Source organism: Grammomys surdaster, unplaced genomic scaffold, assembly GCF_004785775.1.
Source record: "Grammomys surdaster isolate TR1022 unplaced genomic scaffold, NIH_TR_1.0 126115, whole genome shotgun sequence".
In the NCBI taxonomy this organism is placed as follows: Eukaryota; Metazoa; Chordata; class Mammalia; order Rodentia; family Muridae; genus Grammomys; species Grammomys surdaster.
In genome coordinates this window covers 6987402-7015170 of record NW_021620923.1, presented here as the reverse complement: position 1 = coordinate 7015170, position 27769 = coordinate 6987402, and the positions used below count along the sequence as shown (strand labels likewise).

The 27769-nt window shown below is 35.9% G+C and overlaps 1 protein-coding gene across 1 annotated transcript in view; it reads right to left on the bottom strand.

The window, feature by feature from the left end:
- The window catches only part of Cadm2 (cell adhesion molecule 2), a 919498-nt gene that overhangs the window by 785333 nt on the left and 106396 nt on the right, over window positions 1-27769 (bottom strand). The window lies entirely within an intron of this gene.

The following is a 27769-nucleotide window of genomic DNA, read 5'->3' as shown; positions in this document are numbered from 1 at the left end:
TCTCTCTCTCTCTCTCTCTCTCTCTCTCTCTCTCTCTCTCTCTCTCTCTCTCTCTCTCTTTCTCTCTCTCTGTCTCTTTCTCTCTCATCAGTCATGTACATGAGCCTTTCTGTTAAAACAGACTACAGGAATCCAATGTGTAACTAGAAATTTTCTTTAAATTCCTCATTTAAAATACAAAAGGACACATCCAGTGATTTTCAGTAGTATATTGTATGTAATATACTACAGCATCTTATCAGTCCATAGCATAATCAATATGAATAAGGTGTTTCACTTCGTTTCATATAAGCCATCAGATTCTGACACTGGAAGACCACAGTTGAGTGGCTTGTGTGGATGGCAGCTGCTGTGTCATGGAGCCCTGAATTATAGGCTCAAAACCCAAGGTTCTTTTGCTTTAGTTTAAATAAATTGTTTAAGAAACTAGTGGGATAATGAAGGGAAATAAAAATCAGCGCCAGTCATGAGTCTCAATGGGGACAAAAGTAGCTCCATTTTCAAGAAACAAAACAAAATGTAATTTTCTTTTTGGCTAAAGGCAAATGTTAATATAAGCATTTTCAATATCCTAAGTGGAAAACAGAAAGAAATAAACTCTGCTACACATAAGAAAGACCTCAGTGAATTCTTTCGCAGTGTGAGTGCTTAGAAAACCAAAAGTACAGCATTGCTATTAGCGCTGACTTTGTAACAAGAAAAGCCTGAGGAAGTCAGAAAGCAGAGCAGCTCCACAGACCAGTGGCGGAAAGAATGACGCCTTTCACATCACGCAGTACATTTCAAAACTGGAAACTGACAATCGGTGAGAGTGCAGAACAGCAGGGCAGATAATAATTGGGGACTTCATTGCATGCTAATGACTAAACCAGTGCAACAGCAAAAGTATTTAAGGAAGGCAGAAACCCGATTGATCATTACAGGTTTATTTTTAACAGGCTAGTTCTTTTCATAGGCTCTTAAATTGAATTCTAACATTATTCACTGTTTCTCCCGAACACATGCTGTGACACTGTGTGTCAGAGAAACACATACACCTATAAGAGTTTGTGTTTGGATGCCTTTATTTTGCTTCCTTAATAGTTTACTTAGAGTTTTGAGGATCAAAGAAGAAATAAAATGTAAGGGAAAAAATGAAATTTCTCGAAAATATTTCTTCTCCTGGATGTGAATGCGAAACAACAACCACAATGACGACGACGACGACGACTACTACTACTACTACAAAAAGTTACATTTTGATTTTTTTTTTTTGTAGCTGGCTTTGAGTTTCTCCAAATATGACATTAGAAAGGAGGACCAAATAATGAACTCACTTGCAGTCTCTTTTCCTCTTTAAAAATTATTTCATTATATTACTTCATTTGTATATGTGAGTACGGGTAGACATGTGTGACCACAAGCATGTGAAAGTCAGGAAAACATGTCAGAGTCTGTCTCTTCTGGTCTTTAAGCATAAAAAGTTAGGTCCACAGGCTTGAAAGGAAAAGCCTTAAACTGCTCACTCATCTCCCTGGCCTTGATAATTGTTTTTTTAAAGGTTTTGAGCTCTGAGTAGAGAATTGTTCCTGTGGATATAAGAGCATCTGTAACTCTTGCATAGGACCCGGGTTCAATTTCCAGATTGCGTAGGATGGCTCTTGGCTTGTAACTCCAGCACCAGGGTATCTGACCAGTCTTCTAACCTTTCTGGCAGCATGCATGCACATTGCACGTGCACATATACGCAGGAAAAGCACCCATACACATAACATAGTAAGATAAATAAACTCAAATTTATTTTATTGTAAATGAAGTTCTGAAGTCAATGACATTTCAGGTGGCCCTTGCCAAAATTCAGAGAAAAGAGACTAGCAAGGAAATAGATATTTTACTAATGAAATTAGTTAATTTATGTTATGTTCATGATTCAGTCTGCAACAATGGGAAAGCAAAGATAAAGATGAAAGGTGAGCGTCTCATTTCCATCTTGATCAAGAAGCATATGCATATGTCATGATAAAATTGCCCCTTCTGAGCCTTACCAAAGTTGAGAATTGATGCTTATAGTCCCCACGATTGACAAATAAACATTAATATTTAGATGATAAATACTATATTGTATATATGTATTACCTATACGTGATATATATATATATATATATACATATACATATATATTCATTTTTTAAAAAGTCATTCTGGAGTCATGGAAACACAGGTGGCCAAAATATAACAACTACTAAAGCATTTTCAATGTTAATAAAATCGTAATTTAATAACAAAAGCAACAACTAGGAAATTTTTGTGTGAACAGATTTATGAGACTGACGCACTACCTACTGCGCTAATGAGGCACTTGATGATTCAGAAGAAAATATTTAGAACTTATTTAGTGGGTTGGATTCCTCTGCATAGCTAGAGTGAGATTCAGAAAGGGGAAACAAATACAAACCTGCTATGCATATCCTCATAATCACAAACACTTTCCTTCTTTTAGATTTGGGGTTTTGACCATTTTTTTTTACAATGTACATTTGTTCCTGATTTTACTGAAAAATGACTGCAATTGGGGATACTGTGCTGTGAAAAAATACATCTACTCACTTTCATGTCCATATATCTGAATACCGTTGTTATGAACTCAAGCACCCAAACACAAGGCTACGAAGTCATGCTGGAGGTCAATAAACAAGCAGAGTTTTAGAAAAGTTCACTGATTTATGCCATTAACTGAGAGGAAATATAACCGGGAAGAGCAAAGGGCTTTGCATTTTTCCGTCCGTAGTCACTGTTCTAAAGAAAGACCAATGGCTTTTGCAACTGTGAAGTAATTCTGTCCCTCATAAAGAGCTGCCTTATATTCAAATACTTCAAAATAAAATGTCATGCTCTTGAGTACAAAGAAAATCTTTCAAATTATTGAGAAATTGGTCATGAAGTATAATCGCTTCTGGAAAAACAAATCACAGGGTTTTCAATAAGATATTTAGCACACTATGCTATTCTTGTTGAATATCATTACTTTTCTATTTCGTACTTCACAAGGCTTTTCCTCTTCTTAAGTTTCTCAAATGTAACATATCCGAGTTCCATGGTGTATATAAACATGAAGAAATACCTGACAGCAGATAGAAGTTTTGGTCATCACCACAATTTGTCTAAAGACCTAGTTGGACCTAGTTGAGGAAAGAATATAATGTTCCTATGTTTTTATGCTTTCAAATGTGTATAGTCTTGGAATTTGTGGGAAAATCGTGTGACATAAATGTAACTTCTCATGATGCACTTTCACCTGTCATAATATTCCTTCATCAGATGACCAATGCTTTGCAAAGATACAGGTGACAAGTGGATGATCTTTTACTTGGCTTCTTTTTCTCTTATTTTAGAAATATTTAAAAACATGTTTCTTATTGATCCCCTCAAAGCATCGTCAATGCAGACAATGGTACGTGTGCTATTAGAAGATCTTCTGAGCCATATTTCACCATCATATATTACTGTCACTATTGAAGCAATGGTACTTTACCAGCCCTACTCTTGTTCAGGATAGAACCACTAGGCCGATGCTAAATCAGTGCACTCTTGCTGTACCATGTGGTGGGATTTCTTATTTTCTCTAAAAGAAAAGGAATAAGTGGGATTGCTATGTATGAAAAAGTTGATCCACAATTCGGTTTGTCTCCTAGAAAGTAAGAAATCTTTTATGGAAAGTATAAGAAGTAATTATTACCCTTTTTGAATAACTGGGTCAAATTTGATAAGCTCTTTAGCTACCATAAACAAAGAATGTTTTCAAGTACTTCAAGTACTCAAGAGGAAATGCTACAATAAAGAATAGGACATATTCTCTCCCTTACATGTGATCAGAGCTATGACCCAGTTAGAACTTGTAGCCTTTGGAATAGAGTCAAGCAGGTAGAAACTCAGTTTTGCTTTTGGATGTAAAGAAAGTAACCCTAGACAATCATTGCAGCGTGTCTGTTACAATATAGCTGCAAGTGAATCCTTGCAGGATGCTTGTTACAACATAGCTGCAAGTGATGTTTTTCAACCCAGGATTATAACACAGTGGACACCACCTTAAAGTAAATTTTAATGGCAAGAGGTGAAACAATCCAAAACTAAATGCAACCTCATCAACATTAATGACATTTTCTTCTATCATAGCACTCCGTTGTTTCAGGCTCGTCTTTTATTAGGGGGTTTATATTATGAGGCCCTGGGCATGAAATTCATTATGTCATTGAAGATAAAGAAGCAGTCTGGCTACAAGTATTGTCATTTTTAGATGAGGAAAGCAAAATTTCCACAGTGTAATTGGGAAAGCCAGAATAATGGTGTTATAAATATGATAATGTCAAACATAATGTGGATAGAAACATAGACTCTTTAAATTAATTTTTCAATCTTATCTAATACATCAAAATATATCAATTTCTTTGTGCTACGCATATATTACATTATCACAAAGTTCGCCACAATTGATTTGTTATAAAGGGAATCCGAAATGTAAGATTTGAAATTGAAAATTTTATTTTAAAATATTTTTAAATTTTACTTTGTGATAGTAGTTTAAAGGAATTTTCTTGAATATTTTAACCATCAGACTAGAAAACACGAACAAAGAGGCATGATAAATTAGGCTTGCCTCAATTTAAGTCAATTAATCAGCAATAAGCTGGAATTATTTACATGATAAAAGCTTTTTTCATTTTGTTTAACATAGAGTGTCACCAGCATGAGGAATTATGGTTTGTGTCACTTTAACACCGTCTATCCGCTGAGATAGAAATTGAGGAAATATTCAGTTAATAGGTTATTGACATTGTTACTGAGTTGAACTTTGTTATTGATTTCTCTTTGTATCTTACAAAATGTCTTTTTTTGTAAACAGGCATATGTGTAATATTACTGGATTGCTATTCTGAGGTTCTACTCATGCTTACTTGAATTCTGCACCATTTTTTCTAGCACTTAAGTCACTGGGACAATTTGACTAAACAGAAACAATTTGCTTTCCTAGAATTTTGAACAACTGTAAATCCTAGGTCTGATAAACTCTATAGTGAACTCTCATACAAAAGACAAGGGACATGTAGTAAAATTTTTTAAATGTAGCCACATTTATATCTTTGTATAATCTGTCAGATAGGGTCTCTCCAGTAAAGAACAGTTTAATCTGTGACAACTTGCCCCATCCAAAGTAATTGACACAGTTGATTTCACATTCAGTCTTCAAATGTTAAAAAGACATCTATGATTTTACACACACACACATACACACACACACACACACACACACACACACACACAGTTGTATAGTTGTTTGAGATATTTTGAAGCTTCTTTTGCCTCACTAAGTCAAAATTACCTCTAAAATTGTATTTATTTTTAGATTTTTGGACTTTACAACAATATCAGAACAGTAGCAGCAAAATATATGTATCTTGTACTCTTCTTCCTTCTCAGATTCATAGTTTAAAAAATATCATAATAATAATTATAATTTCAAGTGTAATGGCTTATGTATTCACTGTGAGATAACTGCTTGGAAAGGCAAGGTGTCACATGGAAAACAACAATAAATTGAAAAATTTTAGTTAAATGCACTGGTCCTACTTTTATTCCTCATGATTCTTGTATTGCAACAACAACAACAAAAGAAAAAGGAGGTAAAAGAGGTTGAATTTTTTTCTTTATGGAGAGGAACATTTAGTGGACATTATTAATTTCAGATCTTTTGTTTTAAGACTGGTGTAACTAGATATTATTTTAATCTACCAACTTATTTCTTTCATTCCAATCATGTTAGTTTTAGCTATAAACATACATATTTAAGCAACCTTTGTTAATAGTCCTATTAAATGTACAATATTTGTTCTTAAATTTTACTAATTATTTTACAATTAGGTAAATTAGAAAATATATCTATGTAAAAGCACAAATATCTTTAAGTGCACAAAGTTTAATGAAAATATAAAATTTATCTGTGAGCAGAAAAGAAAGACCCACAAAATGTATTAGTTTGATTTTTATCAATGCTTTAGCACATGAAGTAGTGCAGGATATAATAAAGCAGCTTTTATTATTCTATTATTGAATTAAGAATGTTTTAACATTTCTATGTCATGGAAATTTTAATGTAATGGAAAGAGATACACTTAGAAAAAATTTATTATTATTAATGAATTTTTATGGATAAAAGAATTAAATTATAACAAATCTATTTTCAACTAGGTTCATTAGCAAATTTTACATCTTCTCAGTATCTGTAACACAATGAAACAATTAAATGAAATTTTATTTTTGTAAAAATTACATCCATTAGAACACTGCCTTTTTGTACAGGTGGATGTACTTGTTAACATTTCTGTGTTATGTTAGACACTGCAGAAGTGCAGACTCCAGTAAATTTATTTTTAAAGCCCTATGGCAAAAATGAAATGAAAGAAATCCTTTTGACAGGAAAGAAAAACATAGGGTTGCAAATAGCATTAGGTGATGACCAGCATATACTTGAACATGCCCAGGGGGAAAATGGCTATATCTTCCTCTAATAGATTGCAAAAGGCTCACTTTAACAGAGAAAGAAATAATGGGACCCTTTTTAGAGAACATCTATTTACTAGGTTCTTGTGGATGAAAGTTAGGAATGAAAAACTGAACAAGAGTTTCTGGCCTTTCAACAGATAAAGAATCTGCATATGAATGCTCTTTGTTTCATTGATTTCTGTAAAGCTTTGCCCTGATGATCTAACACTACAAAGCATCCTTACCCTGAATTTCTATATAGCTACATGGAAATCCACTCTGTATGTGCGTTGTACAATACTGTTAATTAAAACTTGAGTCTCTACGCTTCCTTCATAACTCTGAAAGGATAGCGCGTGATCCTAAATCACAATAACAACCTTTGTGCTGCAGCAGGAAGGAGAGAACCTATTTGTATTAATGCTATATAGTTCAATAAGATTTGTTTTCTAAGATATCCAACTACATGAAGGATGAGCTATTTGTTGACTACTAAATATAGATTTTCTGGGTGTTTTTATTTTTTTTACCTCTTTCTGCAAGGCAACCTATAAAAATAGGATCATTGAAAGAAAGATATTGGCATAGAAAGCTAAATGTGTTTAGAGCATCTCTACTGGGTCTTTATTCCTGACTAAATCGTTTTATCCAACTAAGACAATTAGCAGTACAGGTTTTCACCACACTTACACACAGTTTCTATGTCAGATTTAACTATGCCTGTCTCTGCATTTATAATTTAAATATCATCAATGCAGCCAGAAGGTTTAAGAAGAAAATAAATTTTCTTGATGAATTTACTACAGAATGATGCACAATATATAATGTTAGAGAGATATGTGGTGCTTTCTAGACCAAAATATATTGTGTGGCTTTATTTAGAATACCTTGTGATGGATACTAAATTACTCATGGCGAAATATTAAGCCAGTGGTTTTTGAGTAAGTCAACTAAAGAAATGAAGCTTAGTTAAGCTTTAGTCTTTCCATGAATTTATGTAAAAACTGAAGGAGTTGAACAGTGCTGATTCCTTCCAGAATTTCCTGAGAGCACACAGGTCTGTGGTTGCTTGAGTCCGGTATATAAAGTGAATCAACATTTGCTATTATTATTGATAGTTACCAGTAGCCTTCAAACATCTCTAGTATATATAATACATAAATATCCAATATTACATATATTCTGAGTGATGAAATGTAATTGTTCATAGTTCATAGGTGTGTGTATGTGTGTATAATATACACATACATAGTACAGGAAAACACAGTCTGTATATACTTAGCAAATATCTACTTTGTAAGTAACCTTAAATGTTTTAATTGAATTAAATATATTTTATTTGATCTCTCTGTGTATGTATGTGTGTGCATGCATGCTTATGATTGTGATCAAGTTTTCACATCATATTTTGCATGTAATGGTCAGAAGACAAGTTTCAGAAGTTGGTTCTGTCCTTCCTTCCGAGGTCCCAAGAATTGAACTCAGTTCTTCACACACGAGCAGCCAGTTTATTTTTCACACAAAGACCCACCTTGCTGTCTTGAAATAACTTTTATGTATGCTTACTAAAATTCAAGTATCTCATTTATTTTTATTTGGATAATGTATTTTAAATGTTTATGCTGAAAGTATGTGTGTACACATGTTTGCATGCATGTATGTATGTACATGTATGTATGTACGTACGTATGTATGTATGTATGTATGTATGTATGTATGAGAAATTGCTCAATCATTTTACACTGGGATAACAAGAAATTATTTTAAAAGGTTTAATATCTATTTAATCCATATTTTCTGAACAAATAAATGATCAAATTTGTAATATAAGTTGATTTGTAAGAATGTTCATCACAGCGTCCACCCATAATCATTAGAGAACACTACATATGTAAGATAATAAGCAAGCATCAAACAACCTATATTTCATAGTGACAGTTGTGACAACTATATAGAAAGAGAGATCTAGATGAATTTTTGGATTCCAAATACAAGGTATGCTCATGAGAAAGAAAACAAACAAACAAACAAACAAAAAGCCATATTTTAGAAATGTCTGAACACTAGTGTTTTCCACCCTTTCCAATAAATTCTTTCCAAACACAAGGAAACGCTTTATAATAGAAGAATGTGTCAAACAATCCTAAGCTATTAATCACTGAACATTGAACCAGTTGCAATAAACAACCTTCTTACAAGGAGCTTTTGGATCTATTCATTGTGCTGATGTATCTCCTAGGGAATAGGCGCAGAAGCAATATTAAGTAGCTTACTCTTGGTTTTTTAAGGTCTTTAATATAAGACATATAGTAAGACATATAAATATTTTATGAAATATTTAAGTGTTACCGCATTATAGTAGGCCTTTTTCCCCTCCCATTTCTGTGCATGGATGGTTAAAAACTCTGAGACAGGAATCAATTTATTTATTTTATATTTTAGTTATTTCTTTGATAGTAATTTTACTCTATAGTACAATAGAAAGGCTATTTGAAAGGCTGGAACTCAGTGTGCATCCATGGCTAATCTTAAGCCTATAGAATTTGTACCTCTCATGTTTTCCACGATTTTAAGTGTGTCCCAGCACACTTGACTGGCTTCTTTTCAAGCAGGCATTATGTCACATTATTTTTCTGTTGTGCAATAACTGAACTTTGCATTATCCCCTTTTGTAAGCATTGTAACTGTTAACGAGATAATTGAAATCTGTTTTAACATTGTTATATTAAATTACATTTCGATGGGAAATGTGTGAAAAAAGTAAGGTTTGTGTAAAATGTGTATGAATATAAAATAAAAATTAATAATCGTTTGACATCATTTTAACAAAACATTAGTTTGCAATTTCAAGAAATAATACTACTTTGGTTTATGGGACTGAAGAGATGGCTCAGTGGATAAGAGCATTGGTGTCCCTTTCAAAGGACCTGGGTTCAATTCCCACTTCACAACTGCCTATAATTCTAGTCCCAGGGATTCTGACACCCTAATGAAGACACAGGTGGATGAAGAACACAACAAAGTAAATATGATTTAAAAATTAAGTATATTTCATATATGTACTCAAAACAATTTCCTGTGTAGTGATTTACTCCCTTACAACAACACGTATAATTGCTTTTGTATAGTGAATACTTTAAAAATAAAATGTGTATTCATTTAGAAATTAGAAGGAAAAACATAAATAGAAGCACTTCCAAAACAAAAATATGCAATTGCCTTGCGAATAACTACTGCATCCTGGAAACATTCGAATGCAAACATAGCTTCCTACAGAGGGAAGATAAATTCCAGTGTCTTCAAGAAGATGATTCTTGGTCTACGGTTAAATTCCATCTCAATGAACCATAGTGTTGAAAATACCAAAAGTTAAAGATAGAATTAGTTGAAAAAACTCAGTCAATACAATGAACTATCATAGATCAAAGATGACCAAATAAGATGATGGTAAAATACAACCTATGTATGCCTCCTACAGGTTAGCCTGGAACAAAACTACCCTTTAACTACCCTTTAACAAAAAATATTTCATTTGACATATTGGTAGTAAAGGGAAAGATCGAAATGAATGTTTTTATGGATTATTATTTTCATGCTTTCAGAAGTTAAAATCTTCCAAATTATAAATTCTCCTTCCTATAAGAATACCATACTTTGGAGCCTAGAGCAGGTCGCAGGCAGCAGCTCCGTACCCAACCGCAGAAAACCAAGAAAAACAGGGACTCCCAGGAGCTTGAACTCACGCAGCATCCCAGGTAAGTTAAAAACAGCACTCACCCCAAACAGGGAGCAACAGGGACCCACTGGGACCCAGGAATTCGCTCCTGGCCCAGGGCGGGCTCCATCCGGTCTGGGCCCCAGCACTCGCGGATCCCGGGAGGCAGCTCTGCACCCAATCTCGCAGACTCCAGAGGAAGCGGGGCTCGCAGGACCTCTGTGCCAAGCAGGGTCTTGGGCTAGGAGGTGGCAGTGCTTGCCCCCGAACAGGGAGTGGCTAGGACCCACTGGGACCCAGGAGTTCAATCCAGGGCCGGAGCGTGGGTTCCTTCCGGTCTGTGCCGGAGCAGATCCCGAGAGTCAGCTCTGCACCCAATCTCACAGAACCTAGAGGGAGCGGGGCTCTCCGTGGCTCAAGCAGTTTCTTAGGCTAGGAGGTGGCAGTGCTCGCCCCCAATCAGGGAGCAACTGGGACCCACTGGGACCCACTGGGACTCATTGGGATCCAGGAATCCCTCCTGACCCGGAGCCCCGGCCCCTTCCGGTTTCCACCTGAGCACCGAGCACAACTTGGGCCTCATCTCTAACTCAAGCAGCAAAACCCATCCCAATCAGTTCTGACACAACCTAGATAATAGGAAAGACAGGCCCCAGTCAGAGACAGCACTGGTAGCGCAAAGGTGACCCAGATGGCTAAAGGCAAACGCAAGAACACAAGCACCAGCAACCCAAGGTACTTGCCAGTATCAGAACCTAGTTCTCCCACATTAGAAAGTCCTGAACTCCCCATATCACCAGGAAAACAAGAACCAGATCTAAAATCATTTCTAATGATGATGCTAGAGGACTACAAGAAGGAAGTAAATAACACTATCAAAAAACTTGAGGAGAACACAGGAAAACAGGATGAAGTCCTTAAAGAAACACAAAAATCCTTTAAAGAATTACAAGAAAACACAAACAAACAGATGAAGGAATTGAACAAAACCATCCAGGACATAAAAATGGAAGTGGAAACAATAAAGAAATCACAAAGGGAGACTATCCTGGAGATAGAAAACCTAAAAAAGAAATCAGGAGTCATAGACACAAGCATCACCAACAGAATACAAGAGATAGAAGAAAGAATCTCAGGTGCAGAAGATACCTTAGAAAATATTGACACAACTATCAAAGAAAATGCAAAATGCAAAAAGTTGCTATCTCAAAATATCCAGGAAATCCAGGACGCAATGAGAAGACCAAACCTAAGGATAATAGGTATAGATGAGAGTGAAGATTCCCAACTTAAAGGGCCAGTAAATATCTTCAACAAAATTATTGAGGAAAACTTCCCTAACCTAAGGAATGAGATGCCCATAATCACACAAGAAGCCTACAGAACGCCAAACAGACTAGATCAAAAAAGAAATACCTCCCGTCACATAATAATCAAGACTCAAAATGTACAAAACAAAGACAGAATTTTAAAAGCAGTAAGGGAAAAAGGCCAAATAACATATAAAGGCAAACCTATCAGAATTACACCTGACTTCTCACCAGATACTATAAAAGCCAGAAGATCCTGGACAAATATCATACAAACCCTAAGAGAACATAAATGCCAACCCAAGCTACTTTACCCAGCAAAACTCTCAATTACCATAGACGGAGAAACTAAGATATTCCATGACAAAACTGAATTTACACAGTATCTTCCCACAAATCCAGCTTTACAAAGGATAATAGCAGGAAAGCTCCAATACAAGGAGGGCAATCATACCCCAGAAAGAGCAAGAAAATAATCCTTTTCCATCAAACCCAAAAGAAGATAACCACACAAACGATGTCTCCACTATTAGCAAAAATGACAGGAAGCAAGAACACCCTCTCCTTAATATCTCTTAACATCAATGGACTCAATTCCCCAATAAAAAGGCATAGGCTAACGGACTGGATACGCAAACAGGACCCAGCTTTTTGCTGCTTACAGGAAACCCACCTCAGTGACAAAGACAGACACTACCTTAGAGTAAAAGGTTGGAAAACAATTTTTCAAGCAAATGGCACTAAGAAACAAGCGGGAGTAGCCATTCTAATATCGAATAAAATCAACTTTCAACTTAAAACTATCAAAAAGGATAAGGAAGGGCATTTCATACTTGTCAAAGGAAAAGTCAACCAACATGAACTCTCAATTCTGAATATCTATGCGCCAAATACAAGAGCATCGAATTTCATAAAAGAAACCTTACTAAAGCTCAAAACACACATTGCACCTCACATAATAATAGTGGGAGACTTCAACACCCCACTCTCAGAAATGGATAAATCATGGAAACAGAAACTAAATAGAGATACAGTAAAACTAACAGAAGTTATGAACCAAATGGACTTAACAGATATCTATAGAACATTTCACCCTAAAGCAAAAGAATATACCTTTTTCTCAGCACCTCATGGTACCTTCTCCAAAATAGACCATATAATTGGGCACAAGACAGGCCTCAACAGATATAAGAAAATTGAAATAATTCCCTGCATCCTATCAGATCACCATGGTCTAAGGCTGGTCTTCAAAAATGACAAAGAGAATGGAAAGCCCACATTTACGTGGAAACTGAACAACACCCTACTCCTTGATAATCAGGTAAGGGAAGAAATAAAGAAAGAAATTAAAAACTTTTTAGAATTTAATGAAAATGATGACACATCATACCAAAATTTATGGGATACAATGAAAGCAGTGCTAAGAGGAAAATTCATAGCTCTAAGTGCCTACAAAAAGAAACTGGAGGGAGCATACACTAACAGCTTGACAGAGCACCTGAAAGACCTAGAACAAAAAGAAGCTAATACACCCAAGAGGAGTAGAAGGCAGGAAATAATTAAACTCAGGGCTGAAATCAACCAAATTGAAACAAAAAGAACTATCCAAAGAATCAATAAAACCAGGAGCTGGTTCTTTGAGAAAATCAACAAGATAGATAAACCCTTAGCTAGACTAATCAGAGGGCAGAGAGACAGTATCCAAATTAATAAAATCAGAACTCAAAAGGGGGACATAACAACAGAAACTGAGGAAATTAAAAAAATCATCAGATCCTACTACAAAAGCCTATATTCAACAAAATTGGAAAATTTGGATGAAATGGACAATTTCCTAGACAAATACCAGTTGCCAATGTTAAATCAGGACCAGATAAACCATCTAAACAGTCCCATAACCCCAAAAGAAATAGAAGCAGTCATTAAAAGTCTCCCTACAAAGAAAAGCCCGGGACCAGACGGTTTTAGTGCAGAATTCTATCAGACCTTCAAGGAAGACCTAATCCCAATTCTTTTCAAACTATTCCACAAAATAGAAACAGAAGGTACACTACCCAACTCATTCTTTGAAGCCACAATTACACTCATACCTAAGCCACACAAAGACCCAACAAAGAAAGAGAACTTCAGGCCAATCTCCCTTATGAACATTGATGCAAAATTACTCAATAAAATTCTAGCGAACCGAATTCAAGAACACATCAAAACAATTATCCATCACGATCAAGTTGGCTTCATCCCAGGAATGCAGGGTTGGTTCAATATTCGGAAATCCATCAATGTAATCCATTATATAAACAAACTCAAAGAAAAAAACCACATGATCATCTCACTAGATGCTGAGAAAGAATTTGACAAAATTCAACACCCCTTCATGATAAAAGTCTTGGAAAGGTCAGGAATTCAAGGCCCATACCTAAACATAGTAAAAGCAATTTACAGCAAACCAGTAGCCAGCATTAAACTAAATGGAGAGAAACTCGAAGCAATCCCACTAAAATCAGGGACTAGGCAAGGCTGCCCACTCTCCCCCTACCTATTTAATATAGTATTGGAAGTCCTAGCCAGAGCAATTAGGCAACACAAGGAGGTCAAAGGGATACAAATTGGAAAGGAAGAAGTCAAAATCTCATTATTTGCAGATGATATGATAGTATACTTAAGTGACCCCAAAACTTCCACCAGAGAACTCCTAAACCTGATAAACAACTTTAGCAAAGTGGCTGGATATAAAATTAACTCAAGCAAATCAGTAGCCTTCCTCTACTCAAAAGATAAACTGGCTGAGAAAGAAATTATGGAAATGACACCCTTCAAAATAGTCACAGATAATATAAAATACCTTGGTGTGAACCTAACCAAGCAAGTAAAAGACCTGTATGACAAGAACTTCATTCCCCTGAAGAAAGAAATCGAAGCTGATCTCAGAAGATGGAAAGATCTCCCATGCTCATGGATTGGAAGGATTAATATAGTAAAAATGACTATTTTGCCAAAAGCCATCTACAGATTTAATGCAATCCCTATCAAAATTCCCACTCAATTCTTCTCAGAGATAGAAAGAGCAATCTTAAAATTTATTTGGAATAACAAAAAACCCAGGATTGCGAAAACTACTCTCAGCAATAAAAGAACTTCTGGAGGAATCACCATCCCCGACTTCAAGCTGTACTACAAAGCAATAGTGATAAAAACTGCATGGTATTGGAACAGAGACAGGCAGGAGGATCAGTGGAATAGAATAGAAGATCCAGAAATGAACCCCCATACCTATGGTAACTTAATCTTTGACAAAGGGGCTAAAACCATCGAATGGAAAAAAGATAGCATTTTCAACAAATGGTGCTGGTCCAACTGGTGGTCAGCATGTAGAAAAATGAAAATTGATCCATACTTATCTCCTTGTACAAAGCTCAATTCCAAGTGGATTAAGGACCTCCACCTAAAACCAGCCACACTGAAACTAATAGAAGAGAAACTGGGAAAAAGCCTGGAATACATAGGCACAGGGAAAAAGTTCCTGAACAGAACGCCAATGGCCTGTGCTCTAAGACCAAAAATTGACAAATGGGACCTCATAAAGCTGCAAAGCTTCTGTAAAGCAAAGGATACAGTCAATAGGACAGAGCGGCAACCAACAGATTGGGAAAAGATCTTCACCAACCCTACATCTGATAAAGGGCTAATATCCAAGGTATACAAAGAACTGAAGAAATTAGACTCTAGACAATCAAAGAACCCTATTAAAAAATGGAGCACAGAGCTGAACAAAGAATTCTCAACTGAGGAAGCTCGAATGGTTGAGAAGCACCTAAAGAAGTGTTCAGCATCCCTAGTCATCAGGGAAATGCAAATGAAAACAACACTGAGATTCCACCTCACACCAGTCAGAATGGCTAAGATCAAAAACACAGGTGACAGTACATGTTGGCGAGGATGTGGAGAAAGAGGAACACTCCTCCACTGTTGGTGGGATTGTAAACTGGTACAACCACTATGGAAGGCAGTCTGGCGGTATCTCAGAAAATTGAACATAGCGTTACCTAGGGACCCAGCTATACCACTCCTGGGCATATACCCAAAAGAAGTTTCAACATACAACAGGGACACATGCTCCACCATGTTCATAGCAGCCTTATTTATAATAGCCAGAAGTTGGAAAGAACCCAGATGCCCTTCAACAGAAGAATGGATGCAGAAAATGTGGTACATTTATACAATGGAGTACTACTCAGCTATTAAAAACAATCAGTTCACAAAATTCCTAGGCAAATGGATGGAGCTGGAAAATACCATCTTGAGTGAGATGACCCAATCTCAAAGGAACATACATGGTATGCACTCACTGATAAGTGGATATTAGCCCAAAAGCTCACAATTTCTAAGAATCTTCATATAGACCACATAAAACTCACATAGAAGAAGGAAGACCAAAGTATGAATTTGTTGGTCCTTTTTAGAAGGAGCATCAGAAGTTTCAACCAGAACTCCCAAAGTCTAAACCACCAACCAGAGAGCACAAAGGGAGGGACTCACGCACCTGTATAGGGAATTGAGGGTGACCTTGTTAGACTCCAGTGAAAGTGGAGGGCCGAGGTCCCCAAAAGTTTGGATCCCCTACTGTGTTGGAATTCGAGAGCAGGGAGATGGGACTGGGAGGATGTTTGGAGCACACCATCACAAAAATTAGGAGGAAGGGGTAGGGGATAAGGGATTTGGGGGGAGAATGAGAAAGGAGACAACATTGAAAGGTAAATACGTATAATACCCAATAAAAACCCCACACAGATAAAGAATTTTAAAAAAAAGGAGAGTCTATTTATTTTAAATTAATTTCAAAAGTTTCTAGGAGATGCAAATTGGCTAAGATACTATTTTAAGCTCTCCACAAAAGAATTTAAATCTCTGTTCAATATTCTCAAGAGAGTGGTAAACCCTAACTTCCTCAACAGTTAATTGACAAAAGAGAGGTAATCTCACAAAAAGTAGAAAAAGCTATTTCTAATCGATATATCATATAGTCTGATTAATTGTCAGTGGAGCTATAAAAGTCCTTTGACAAAAGATTATTAATATAGATTTATATATCCTTAAATAAGGCCTTCATGACTCTCTGAGTGTGGAAGGAGCAACTGTTGGCGCTTCTGCCCTGATTTTACAAAAACTCTGAAAAATTGGCTTTAAAAACAAAAGAGGGGGAACGGTACCCCCTCAGAAGGAGTCCCCCTGAAATACTCTCCATCATGCCTTGTTCACTTTTCTCTCTCTAAAGCTGAAAGCTCATGGCAAATCTCTTGCTGACCATGTTGGTGACCTCGGGCACCACCAAGACCAACAAAACTTTGCCACAGATATGGGGAAGGACCCTCATACCCATAAAGGGAATGCCCCAGTCCCAGTTCCCTTATGGAGCCGAGGACTGATATGCCTGTCCAATACCACAGAAGGCACAGCTAACCGGCTACCACAAATATTAATGAAAAAAATAGATACCCTCACAAAGCCAGGCCCAATCATAAATACGATGAATAACAATTTACATCCAGGGAAGAGAAATCTCCCTGAGAATCCCCTTCTTTTTTCTTTCCAGGTAAAATTGAATCACCCGTGATGCCTGCTATTAGAAGTTCTAACCCAGATGGACCAGAAGCCAGGAGCCTCGCCCTTACCCTCACCCCCTACCTTTTCCCACCTGCACAAGATCCCCTGAAGCTGGGCAACTGCAAGATCCTGCTTGGCAACTGCAGATAGACTCAAAGCAATGTACCATATCATCTGAAGAATAGCAGGGAGACCATAACTCAAGCAGTGTACCATATCTTCTGAAGAATAGCAGGTTGCAGTCCTCCTCGCCCCCACGAATAACCAGGACCCACCGGTCGGGTCAAGTGGCACCCAGACGTGGGGCTCAAGGCACGGACCCATCCGGACGGACCCTCATTGGGAGGATGTGCGCACGACATCAAGATTGAGCAAGACAGAGATCATCGCCCGTGACCTGTAGTCCACGGAACCAGGTTGATGCTGCCATCAAGAAGGCAGTTGAAGTTCATTACCATCAGCTGAAAATTGCAGAGAATCCAGAAGTGACTCCGCAGGAGACTGACACAGCTGTCAGCTCCCCTGCCTCCCCCTACGGTCTACCCCTAGACTTCCATGCCCTCCAGAAGGGTTCCTGGTATGCCTGGCTTTGCCCTCATTTCTCTCGCTAGAGAGCTTGGCCTCTTGATCACCACAACAAAAATTGGCTTTTTCCTAAACCAAGGCCACCCTTGATATGGCCGCTAACATTGGGGAGCCTTCCTTTATGACAATATTACACCCCAAACTGACAAATGGTTGGTAACTTGAACATTTACAAGAGACTAGGATGGCTGTGAGTTAGCCCAATGACGGGATTATTGTAGGTCCACTTCCCAGGGGCCCACCCAATGCAGCCGAAAAGGAGTGCGTGGTGCTGGGAGTGGGTGCAGCCTACATGGCCTAAGACAGGGCCCTCACCCTCCTTTCACCCACATCAGAGTCCCTTGACGTTGCCCATCGTCGACAGCCTAAAGCCTTCGACCATCGATGTGACTCGTCTCACATCAGTGTTTTGGGGTTGTGAACTTGTCTAAGACCCCCCATAATTAGACATCCAAATTCAAAACTCACATAGTTGGGATTGAACATAAGACGCCTTCTCTAACTAAACAGAGAAGGGGGAGATGCCAGAAGCCAGGACCCTCGCCCTTACCCTTATCCCCTACCTTTCCCCACCTGCACAATGTCCTCTGAAGCTTGGCAACTGCAAGATCCTGCTTAGCAACTGCATATAGACTCAAAGCAGAGTACCATGTCTTCTTAAGAATAGCAGGGAGACCATAACTCAAGCAGTGTACCATATCTTCTGAAGAACTACAGGTAGATCATAATTCAAGGCAGTGTACCATATAGACCATGACATGTTTCAAGGCACAGGCCAAGAAGATTTTGTACTTTTCCACCACCTGGACCCTCTTACCCCCTCCCTTTGTAAAACATGCTATAAAAAAGCATTTCATGTTCAAAAAAAAAAGAAATTAATAAAAAAAAATACAATAAAAAAAAAAAGAATACCATACTTTTCAAATCAGTAAGCTTTACCAATCAATTAATTATTAATTTTTTCCATATCAACCAATAAATGACTAAAATGTTAGCTTAATTGCTTATTGTCAGTTTACATAGGGCATTTTATGAGTGCAAATTACCAGAGAATGGAACATACAATTGAGTGTCATATATATGCGTATTTTAAAATATATGTGGAATATACTGTTCATACATATACTAGAGTTATAATTATAAAACCAGAAGTTGACTCTATCCCCTCCCTTACAAATTTTAGAGATGTTCTGATTCTTCAAATTAGAGAAATAATAAAATAATGAGAACAGTAGTAATTTGGAATAATATTACATGTAACTCACTATTATTTTTTAATTTTCTTTCATTGCATATTTTCTTTATTTACATTTCAAATGTTATTCCCTTTCCCGGTTTCCCCTCCAGAAACCCCTATCCCATCCCACCTACCCATGCTTCTATGAGGGTGCTCCCCTATGGCACCATCCCTGAAGTGAATCTTTTCTTTTTTTTCTTTTGGTTTTCTATTTGCTTGAATATTTTTAATCTTTAGAATGTTATAGAAACTTACATATTTTATAAAGAGATTTCCACAGACATATTCCCAGGCATAATAAAAGTTATGTTCATTTAAAGGATTTTCTGACCCCTTGTGATGTAAAAGACCTCAAGGGCCTGAATTAGACGTTTGGTAAACACTTCACACCTGTGGTCTTAAAACAAGTGCATCCTCAGCACCATAAACGCCATATTTACAGTCTTAAGCATTGGCTGGGCCCGGCACCTCTTATTTGTCTGCTCATTGTTTCTTCATTACACATTCTGCTTTTATGATGATCCGTGGAGTGAGGAACCTTGTAAATTTTGTACAGCATCAGATTGCGTACAAAGCTCTGCTAAATTGCAGTTTGTGGTCAGGAGATTGATTTGTTAAAACTTTTTAAAAGTCTGGTTTTCAACATAGTTTTCCTTTCGAAAAGTTTTCTTTTCCTCAAAAGTATAGGTTTGTAAAAATTGAAGGGAATTTATTAATATCTATTTTATTTTTCTCATGATAGAGAGGGAAAATTTTTAATACTACGTACAAGACTTGCTTTCTCTGTTTACATGGTGACAGATAGGAGAGCATAAATTCAGTTTACAAGCTTCATCTTCAGTGCTCTCTCGGGCTTATCTGTCCCATGATGGGCATTTAATACTGGAGATAGCTCCCTGATTTACACCAAATGATTGTGCCATAGTTCCCCATGTATAGTCTCATTTTTGAGTCGTAGATTTTATTCTCAGCTTTCATATCTGAAGCTGGAGAGATGGCTCACTCAGTTAAGAACATGCACTGCTCTTGCAGAAGGCAGTTTCACAACTGCCTAAAATTAAGTATTAACGCACCCACCAACCTCTTCTGACATTAATGGACACTCTGTTCTCTTGAACAAATCTAGATACAGAAACGTACACACATGTACACACACACATACACACACACACACACACCAGATAATTAAAATTAAGAAAGTTAAGTTTCAAAGTATAATAAATTAGATATTAAACAAAAATACTGATCATAAATTATATGTGCACTAAATAACATTTATCTGCTTGATATATTTTAGTGAATAAAATTGATGTGATGTTAAATTATCTGAGAAAGACTATGAATGAAGGAATTAATTGTGTTTGCAAATAGTAAATTTCAGAAGAAAAATGAGAGCAGGGTACAAGATAAATGTAATGATGTAGAGATTTTTTTTAAAAATCAGGGTTGGGGTAAGTCACACTGAGAAGCTGTGATATGAATAACAATTTCTGAATCCTGGAAGTAGTTGTAGGCATGAGTGATGTCCAGATTGAAAGACAAGGAGAAAGGGAAAGAACCATTACTAGAGAGTCCGTACAGGGCTGTCTGTAGAATCAGCCAATGTTGTTGGAGAAAAGCAGAAAATAAAGGGAGAGGAATCACAGAGGTGATTAAACAGAGCTACATTGTGCAATATGGTACCATGCCATCAGATAGCACCGAAAATATGGATCATATAACTGAGATATTTTTAATTACACCCAAAATTATTAATTTGAAACTGGAAGAGAAAGGGTTTTGCTGCTATGTGTGCGAATGTTATAGGGGATATATTTGTACTCTATTATGCAATTTGGGGGTAAATTTAAAATAAATATTTGTAACATATTGTTAATGTTACAAAATATAGTAAAAGATCAATGATTCTTTGTGGGGAAAATCTACATTTCATATTGGGAGGAGTTATAACTGTGAAAAGTATCTACAATTGAAAAGTAAGCATAGGGGAATCTTTCTGAATATGTATGACATATGTGGATGTTGTAATGTATGAATATATTGATTTAATTAAAGTACATTAAGCCATATTAAAGTATAAAGGTGAATTATACCTGTATTAAGGTAAGTAATATAATATTCTTTTCAAACCTATTTTCTTGCATTTCAGCTGTTATATCACAAGCAACAGCAATAAAAAAAAATTGGCTATCAGAAAAATAGAAATTCATTGAAGGAGTTTTAGTGATAGACCTATAAGAATAATTGCAATTATATCTCTTAAATACCATTTATGAATAAGAGTTGTTTGAATATTAAGTATGTGGGGTGCGTGTGCAAATGAATGCACATTCCTATCTGTTTATGTACACCTGTGAGGATGGTGTGTCTATACATGTGTGCAGGGACTGTGCATAGCCGTGCTGAATCCATAGGAGAAATTAAAGTTTCCTGCTGTATTACTTTCCATCGCATAACCGTGAGACTGATTGTCCTCCTGAGCCTAGAGATAGGCTGGCAGCTAGTAAGCCCACGTGATGTACTTATTGTTTCTTTACAGTACAGATGATATAAGTTTGTGTATGTCTGTCATACAGCAGTCCACAGAACTGAAATTTTTCCTCCAGGAAAATGGAGAAAGGCTCAAGAGTCTAAGAAAACAAATAAACTTCACTACCTGGGAAAGTTGAAACTTTCAAGACTCTCTAGGGTATGTGGTCTAAGTGATGGAAGCAACAAACTGCTGGTGCAGGAGACTCTCCACACACAGCCTGAGGGAGATTTATGCAGAGAGCTGTAGGCTTGAAACTCTCATAAGTCACCACTTGCATTGGGGTGGCCTTTTTGTTGATGTAGCTGCCTTTAAATCATCCTTCTCAAGTAGGTAACTCTTGAGCCAGATCCTTGTAAATAATCTCAATACAAATTATTAGTTCTATAAGCTGGATTTTGCAATGCTGTTTATATTGATCTGTCATGAATTCCCTATCTACAGTAAGTAGATGTTTGTATGTTCCTCATACCTGATCTTCCTGTTTCAGACTCTTGTTATTCCTATTACCGAAGCACTCAGCCATGAGTCCAGCGTCAAATTTTCCTCTGTAGACAACTTCTGTGGAGCAGTGAGTAGTGCCATTCATATAAGTGAATCTTTGTTATAAATTCAATATGCACTCCAATGTGTATTGTAGCATAATTGCATCCTTTAACTACTCAGGAAGGTATTATTCATTTTCTTGAAATCTGCTTCATCTAATATTCATAAACAGGAATATTGCCTAAACAGGAGGAGGACAGAGAACATGACACCTACAAATACACCACTCTAACTCACAGTTGAGCGTTTTTTTTTATTAATTGTCCAATAACTCCAGAAATAAAATTCAAAGGCTCTGTGCTAATTCCCAAGTATCAGCATCAAATATATGTCCAAACCTGCCTTTGAAACCCGTGTGTCAGAAAATCAAAATAATCTGGATATTTTACATTGAAATTCCCCATCCGACGGTCATACTGGAATCAACAGATAAAATCATCAAAATGGACTCACGATTGAGAGCAGAGGGCAAATGCTAACGTGCAATACTATTTGTACAAGTAAAGTACTTGTCAGTTCCAAGACCTACAAGCCCTCTGGAAATTCAATACCGCCTTGCAAAATTAATCCCAAACAAATCACTCTGTGATTGTAGGGCATTCATTCTTGAAACATTCTAAATGAGAAACAAATCTAGCTGAATAAATGATAAATAGTTCAAATATCTTTATCATAGAGATTTTAAAAAGGTATCAAATTTTGAATTTTTTACGTAGGTCTACAGAAGAAATATGGAAGCAGACCTGTTAAAAACTATATTTTGGTTTAATGCACAAAGCTCCCATTAGTGTTAATGGGAGTTAAACACATAAATCCATTGCACATCAATAGAAGAGCGGAAGCTGTAATCTATAAAATGAAGGAATTAAATCATTATGAGTAATTCTTTGGCACATAACCTCCTCTAAGTTCTATCAAGTACATAGTCTGACTTTTTGAAATAGCACTTAAAAAGGTTTTACACCCTAATTGAACAGCCATTCACTGGGCTTATTTTTCACTTAGATCTCTCCTAATATCTGAGAAGTAGAGTTTTTAAAATAGGATCCTAGATGGTAAAAGCAGTAATTTCTCATCAGGGAATATTTAATAAGTGGAAGCTATTAGACAACTAGAGGACAAAAAATAATTAATCTTTGAAAGACATATCACTTTGGTGCTATAAATCACTCAGTTTTCAGGAGGGTTTCTTCACTTCTTACAAATATGGTTTCCGACTTAATATTCTATATAAGAATATGTCTTATTGTCATATTGATTAAGGCTTTTTCAAAATAAAGAATTTTAAATTGTTATAAATATTTTTTAAATGACACTATGTAATATTATTATGATGGTATATAGTTATATTTTATAGATTTCTATAATATTGTTATCATAAAGAATAAAATATAAACATGTATTCTCAGACAATGATGAATAAAAAACAAACAATTAGAAAATGCTTTTATACACAGAATGATGTTCACTAATAAAATACATCTTTGCCAAAAGAGGCAGGCTTCCCGGAGATGCACACAGAATCCCTAAAATAGGGAAGCATGGACTCTGTTGGCCTTTATTTTCTGTTAAACTTAAAATGATCTAGACTAAAAAAAATTAACATTTTAATTTGACATGAATGTCTAATCCTTCTTTTTAAAATGATATCATCAAGTCAGAAAAATATCCCTGCAAACAAAGTTTTACTACCTGAGAGGACCTGAATTTGATGTGCTGAAGGCACGTAAGATTCTATACCCATGGATTTATGCTGATCACAGTTCTGGGGAGGCAGAGGTTAAAGGATCCCAAGAGTTTACTCATCAGGTGATAGATTCAAAAGAGAGATCATAAATAAGGCAAAGAGGCAAGCTCAGAAGAATGATACCCAAGGCTGTTCTCTCTTCCTCAATATGGGCATGTGAAGTCACACACATCTGAGCTATTACTGAGTCAGTGAGAATGTAGTGACACACACAACAACATGCCTAACTACCAGAGTTTACAGAGCAAAAGTGAGGTAGTTGCTACTGCTCAAAATTTAAAATAAGCAACTATTAAAATGATTACATGATAACCAAGATTAGCAAAATTAGTTGAATAGTCATTCTTTCCCAGCATCTGATACAGCCCTAACCCGATCTAGTTAAGAACCGTTTATAATGATGTGGTTTTAATATCTATTCAAAAGCTTATGAATTAAATTGTAATTGTTTTCTAAACCACACTTAGTAATCTTCATCTTAAAACTTTAATACCTTTGGTATCAACCAGAGAAAGTAGTACACTATTTGGTTATTTATATATGTGTGCATATGTATATATGAGTCAGTGTCTGTATGATTGATTGTGTAGCATATGTTTGTGTATGTGATTGTGTGTGTGTGTGTCAGTAGGGTCAGAGGACCACTTACAGAACTAAGTATTCTCCTGCAATTATGAGGATTCCGTGTATTAAATTCAGGTCATGATGCTAAGTGGCAAGTGAGGGTGTTTATCTGCTGAGCCATCTCAGTGGATCAGTTCTTTTCTTTTTATTCAACCTTGCTTTATTTATAGGTTAAGCGAAAGAATGGCCATAGTATGGAAGAAATTTTAATTTGACAACTGAAATTCTTTAAATGAAATCTAATAGTTTTTCCTTATAATAAAAGTATACAAGAGTAATCATTTTAATTTTATTGAAAATAGATTCTTGTCTCATACATCTCAATAATGGATTCTCCTTCTTCTAGTCCTCCAAGCTCACCTTCACTGCTTTTCCCCTTGATTTACTCTCCCTCTGTTTACTCTTCAGAAATGAGCAGGCCTTCTACAGATAACCAGTCAAAACAAAATAAGATACAATACAAGGCAAAAGCCTTCTATCGAAGCTGGACAAGGCAACCAAATAGGAGAAAAATAGTTCTAAGAGCAGGCAAAAGAGTCAGAGACACACCCATTCCTACTGTTAAGAGTCCCACAACGCACCAAGCTAGCACCCATAACATAAACACAGAGGACCTGGTACAGACCCTGTGCTTACTATTTCAGTTTCTGTGAGTTCATGTGAGTGCTGCTTAGTTGATTCCATGGGCCACAATCTCCTGGTATCCTACTACCTCTATGAACACATATAAAAAAATGAAAATAATTTTTCCATATCTTCAGAAATTGGGAAAAAAGATTGAATTTTTCTAATATATTTTAGGGAGACTCGTTAAGTGAATAAAGTAGAATTTCATTCTGATTTTCTTTTGTTTGTTCAAATTCAAATTCAATCATTTTGTCATATATTGAAAGTAAATTTTGTTTGCTCACACATCACAATTTTGAGATTAAACAGCATTGTTTAAATGAGAAAATAAAAGGAAACTAACAGTAGTTAAGGAGTAGACTGTATAATAAAGAAATATTTTTATATCTAAGTAAATGTTAGTATTTAACATGTAACAATCATTTATTTAATATAAACTACCCTTAGAGAAAATTGACTACTAATAAAAGAAATATATCTTTTGGATAGTTTTAAAAAATAATAACATTGTCAGGAGGATATTAGCATTCAGTAAGAATAAAATTATTACATTTGGCCTAGAATAGCAGATAAAATCAAAGTTCTCACAAAACATAGTCTTTTTGAAATGTAATAGACATGCTGAAGTTAATATAATCTTATTGGTTTCTCATGGCATACCAAATCACTGTCAGTAAAATAAAACGCCTCTGATAGTAGCTATGTCTGATCATTTATAAAACTTACGTGTGTGTTTTTTATTTCTATATGGTTTTACTTTCAGGCTATGGAGTATTAATTTGCCAGAGATACTATATGTATATATTTATGTATGTGTATGTTTATCTATATGTTTATCTATTATGTCACCATTATATCACTTCATCATAGCTACGAAATACGAGGTATGGCTGAGGAGATTGCTCAACCAGTAAAGGACTTTTAATCAAAAATAAGTACCAGAGATGTAATCCACAGAATCTATGTCCAAGCTGTGTAGGTATATAGTGACTAATATGTTATATGTACATATGTAATACATATGGCATCTATATGTCTATATGTAGGCTATGTGTAAATACACACACATTTATCACATGAGAAATTGTATGTACTAATGTACATCAATATTAATAAATGGAAAATACCAAGAAAATCATAAATGCTGAGAAAAATTTAAAAACAAAAACACATAAAACATATATTTTCATTCATAGATAATTTTTCAACTTTTTTTCCCTTGGATCTATCAAGGAGAAAAAATGCTTGGCGCTCATGTGAAAGCTCAGAACAGCTCACAGAGATAACATGTCATGTTTAGTTTATGACAAAATCATCTATTGACTCCTGTGCACAAAACATGAAATTATGAATCTCACACAATGTTTGATATTCAATATATTTACTTATGTATATTCTGATAAAGTATCAATGTATTTTTGGAAAAAAAATTATTTAAGGGGCATACATAGCTTTTAAATTGGCAATAAAACACATGCAATGTCCCGAAAATATATCCATGTCACAAATGAATAATACAACCCATAAGTATAGCTAGGGGAATAGCATTAAAACTTAAAGAGTGAACTCTACATCTACAGTGTCAACCCCCCTTTTTTCCATTATTCTGCCCCACAGGGAATTTCCAAGTTTTGCCCACAGTAATTTAGAAGCACTGTTTCTGAAATAGAGGGGAAAGGCATCGACGGCCATAATTGAACCATTCACTCAGCTTTCCTTTGAGAGCATATTTGATTGGCATAATATAAAAATAGAATACACATTTAGAAATAGACTTAAAACTGCACTACAGATGAGGACTAAACGGTTCATGAGACTGATGAAAGTATGTCTCTACTACTGCAAATCACTGACTTGAGTCCAGCTTACTAATTCTCACTAATTCATTACCATAGAAAGACCTTCTGAAAGTGGTCTGCTGGATACCAAGCCTCAAAAAAGTAACCTTTTAATTAATACTAATTCTCTCTCTCTCTCTCTCTCTCTCTCTCTCTCTCTCTCTCTCTCTCTCTCTCTCTCTCTCTCTGTGTGTGTGTGTGTGTGTGTATGTGTGTTTATGTACCATAAACCTATTTACAGGAAGCATCCACCCTATCTGTTTTATATTACTCATATTCACAATATATTTTTTAATGTAATTCCTATAAGAGAGGCATTTTGTTCTGAGACTTTCGGCAAATGTTTGAATCTGATATTAGAAATTTCAAGAAAGAATTTATATTTCAATAAGATCATTTAGTACTTGCAAATCTAGAGATGGGCATCCTTTCATTGTGTTATGACTGACTCTGGCCCTTGTATTAGATTTTTTTCCATTGCTATTTTAGATCAAGCTTTGCCTTTGCAAAGTTAAATGTCTACTCACAAATCACATTGAAACAGTAAAGAAACATGGATGGAGACCATGCATTTAAAGCCCAGGTTTGCATGTCTATAGCAGAGCCTGTCTGTGGTGCTCCCTGTTTATTTAGTTTCAGTGGTGTGAGTGTTCAGAACCTTCGTAAAAGAGATAAATGATATCTGAATGATGGGACAAGAAATGGTAGAAAAAGAGTCTGAATATGATCCTACTTTTGTCCACAGAGGGAATCTATGTGAAGAAATAATCTGTCAAATGTCTCCATTGTTAAGCTGAAATGAAAATATTATACTTGAAGTCATTAAAGAGCTGGGACAACAATTTGTTTGATACTTTCAAAAAATATCAAAAAATGAAGGAAAGTGTTTTGTT